The sequence below is a fragment of the Hemitrygon akajei genome, chromosome 16 (assembly GCF_048418815.1).
Source record: "Hemitrygon akajei chromosome 16, sHemAka1.3, whole genome shotgun sequence".
In the NCBI taxonomy this organism is placed as follows: Eukaryota; Metazoa; Chordata; class Chondrichthyes; order Myliobatiformes; family Dasyatidae; genus Hemitrygon; species Hemitrygon akajei.
Window position 1 is genome coordinate 25,173,740 of NC_133139.1, and position 4,466 is coordinate 25,178,205.

The window sequence follows — 4,466 nt, forward strand, 5'->3', positions numbered from 1 at the left end:
ATACCAAGGTCCTTTCTCAAGCCGGAATGCCAGCAATTTCATCCTTGGTGATGTCAGCCCAACAACGCTGGGCAGGACATGTTGTCAGAATGCCTGACGGGAAGACTGCCCAAGGGCATCTTGTACGGCCAACTGTCCAGTGGTACCCGAAAACGAGGAGGCCAGAGACTACGGTACAAGGATGTTCTGCACAGGAGCCTCAAGAAAGCTGACATTGCCCCATCAACATGGGAGGATCTGGCTCAAGATCGCTCACCGTGGAGGGACGCCATCAGAAAAGGTGTGGACGCTGCTGAGAACAAGCTCATAGAGGCAACAGAGGAAAGGCACAGGAAGCCCCCCCCCCCCCCCAACAGAGCTTCTGCCCCCTCTGCCCCTCCAGGCCTCACCTGCCAAGCATGTGGCAAGCAGTGCCCGTCAAGGATCGGCCCGTACAGCCACTCCAGGCCGCACATATCAAACCCCACTAACTGACTGAAAGGAACCATCATCATCCTATGGGATGGATAGCCAGAGAGATCCTCTTTAACATTCTAAATACTCCATTATTACGTTCTATTGCTTCCCCACATTCTTGTTTCATGGTTTCATTTTCTTTTTTAGCTCTATTCCCTTTCCTTGGTATACTTATTGTTGCTGCTGTCGGAATCAGAATCAAAATCGGGTTTAATGTCACCGGAATGTGTTGTGAAATTTGTTGTCTTTACAGCAGCGTACAATATAATACATAATAATAGAAAAAATGTGAACTACATTATATATGTGTGTCTATATGCATATGTGTATGTATATATTTTTATGTGTGTTGATATATAAAACCCATAATGGATGAGGAAAATAAAGTACATAATTAATTTTTCTCACCCCTTGTGGGTGGTGTATGTGTATTTTTCTCTCAATCTTGGGTCCTCTACCAGAGTCTGGGAGCTTGAGGGTTCAGAGCAGTATCCTTGCTACTCCTAGCAGAGCGCTCTTCTGGACCGAGATCTCAGATGTTGTTTCTAAGATTTGTTGGAGCCCCTCCCCCAGTCAGGTGTCACAGCCCCAAGTGTTCCTACCCCCACCAGGATTACTCTGGCTTTAACCTTCCACACCCTTTCTATTTGCTCTTTCAAGCCCTGGTACTTCTCCAGCTTCTTGTATTTTTTCTTCCAGATGTTCTGTCATTCGGGATTGCCATATCTATTACTGTTGCTTTCTTCTGTACCTTGTCCAGTGTTATGTCTGGTTGGTTGGCCAGTACCTGTTTATCACTCTGTATTTGGAAGTCCCTCAAGATCTTGTCTCTGTCATTCTCCACTACCTTCTCAGGTGTTTCCCATTTGAACTTGGGAGTGTCCGATCCATACTCAGCGCAGATGTTCCTGTACACAATTCCTGCATCTTGGTTGTACTGTTCGGTGCATACTGTCCCTACCTGCATCTTGCATCCTGCTACTGTGTGCTGGATGGTTTCAGTGGATTCTCTGCACTGTCTGCATCTTGGGTCTTGTCTGATATGATAGACTCCTGCTTCTATTGCTCTTTGCTCAGCGCCTGTTCTCGTGCTGTCCCTCAGCCCTGCCATTTCCAGTCATTGGCAGGATTTTCTTATGTCAGCCGCTTCTGATATCTGGCAATGGTACATTCCATGCAGTGGCTTGTCCTGCCATGGCCTCTGATCCTCTGGCTTTGCCTCACCCATTCCATTTCCATATCCCCTGCCTGCTCGCTGGGGTATTCTCCTTGTAGTGTTCTCGCACAGGTGTAAAAGAACTCTGAACTAAACACCAAGCATAAACCAGTCAATGAGGCGGTCCCAGTAAGATTAACCGTTTACTGTCCACTCTTCCACATTAACGTATGGTGAAAACTGTTGATAAAACAATACAAAATATATACAGTATTTGTTTCCTTCTTGATGTCACATTTACATCATAAATACTTGCAAAAGTAAAACTACAACAACTATATTACATTAAAGTGCAACATACAGTCAGAATCTACCTACGCCATCGACTGGCTTTAAATACACTTCAACACAAACTATCCGCAACTCTTTAAATAACAAAAAACATAAACTTTATCAATCATCATTACTTTTAACAGAATCAGCGTTAACATTTTTAATTCAACATATTGATTATCTCATGAACTTACGGCGTTGCTTCACTGATGTTTCTAGTGCGTAGAAAGAAAACTTTTCTTGCGCTGATCCTGCACACACACAAGCCCCCTCCTTCCCGTTTCTCCAAACCAGTATTTTCCCACAAGACACGACGTAACTGGGTGTGACATCATCGCATGCCACAATATATCACAGACACCAAATTTACTTTAAACAACCTTAACTTTAACTAGAAAACGATAACAAATGAATTACTAAGGCGAAAATATAATAAACTAAACAAATGCCTTAAGGGCAACACACTCCTAAATATATATATACTTTTAAAAATTTTATTTTTGCTCTACTTATTTAATTAACTAATATATAATAATAAAGTAGTGAGGTAGTGTTCATGAGTTTAATATCCATTCAGAAATCAGAGGCAGAGTGGAAGAAGCTGTTCCTGAATCATTATGTCTGTGCCTTCAGGCTTCTGTAGCAATGAGAACAAGGCATGACCTGAGTGATGGAGGTCCTTAATGATGGACGCTGCCTTTTTAAGGCATCACTCCATGAAGGTGCCCTAGGCACTCTAGAGACAATTGCTCATGATGGAGCAGACTAAGTTTACAACTCTCTGCAGATAATTTCAATCCTGTGCAATAGTACATCCCCCCCACCAACCACCCCCCCCCAAACCAGATGGTGATGCAGTCAGTTGGAATGTTCTCTGTGGAACATCTGTAGAAATTTGTGAGTATCTTTACATACTTTGAGGACCATACAAGATCTCCTCAAACTCTCAAATTCCTAATGAAATATAGCTGCTGTCATGTCTTAATTGTAGTAGATCCTCAGAGATATTGACACCCAGGAATTTGAAATTTACTCACTCTCTCCACTTTTGATCCTTCTGAGTTCTGGTGTGTGTTCTCTCATCTTGCTCTTTTTGAACTCCATGATCAGTTCTTGGGTCTTACGGATGTTGAATACAAGGTTGTTGTCTCAGCACCATTCAACTTGCTGATATATCTTGCTCTCATCACCATCTGAAATTCTGCCAACAATGGCTGTAGCATCAGAAAATTTACAGATGGCATTTGAGCTCTGCGTAGCCACTTAAACATGGGCGTGGAGAACATAGAACAGGGGGCTAAGCACACGTCCCTGAGGTGCGCCAGTGTTGAACGTCATCACGGTGGAGATGTTATTTCCGATCCATACAGGCTGTTGTTACGAAGTTAAAGGTCCAGAGAGAGGTACAGAGGCTCAGGATCTGGAGCCTTTTGATCAGAAGTGTAGGAAAAGTTGCGCTAAACGCTGAGCTGTAGTCAATAAACAGCATCCTGATGTAGCTACTTGTATTGTCTGGGTGATCTGAGACGGCGTGAAGAGCCAGTGAGATGGCCTCCACCATAGACCTATAGTGGCGGTCCAGGTCCTCGCTGAGACAGGAGTTATTTCTAGCCATAACCAACCTCTCAAAGCACTTCATCACCATAGATGTGAGTGCTACCGAATGGTAGTCATTAAGGCAGCTCATTATCCCTCCTACAATCTTCTCACATTAAAGCTCATATCCTGATTTCAATACTCCGCAATTCTGATTACAGAACTACAGAATACTTGATTACTTATTTCTTTAAACTTTCCTCAATTAGCCTTTTGAAGCATAGAAACATAGAAATCTACAGCACATTACAGGCCCTTCGGCCCACAATGTTGTGCCGACCATTAAGAGACCAAGAAGAGTAGAGCTTCTACTCTAGAAGCTGCCTAGAATTTCCCTACCATATAAGCGCCATGCACCCATCTCAGAGTCTCTTAAAATGACCCTATTGTATCCACCTCTACCACCTTCGCTGGCAGTGCATTTCACGCACCTATCTCTCTCTGTGTGAAAAACTTACCTTTAACATCCCCCCTGACCATGCTTCCAAGCACCTTAAAACTATGCCCCCTCGTATTAGCCATTTCAGCCCTGGGATAAGGCCTCTGGCTATCCACACAATCAATGCCTCTCATCATCTTATACACCTCTTCCAGGTCACCTCTCACCCTCCATCGCTCCAAGGAAAAAAGGCCAAGTACACTCAACCTATTCTCATAAGGTATGCCCTCCAATCCAGGCAACATCCTCGTGTCTCCTCTGCACTCTCTCTATAGTATCCACATCCTCCCTGTAGTGAGGTGATCATATCTGAACACAGTACTCCAAGTGTGGTCTAACTAAGATCTTACATAGCTGTATTGTTACCCCACGGCTCTTGAACTCAGTATTCCAGCATCGATGACTATGTCTATTCGTATTCTACATAATAGAGGTAATGATCAAAGGATTCAAAGTACGTTTATTATCAAAGTATGTCTGCAGTGT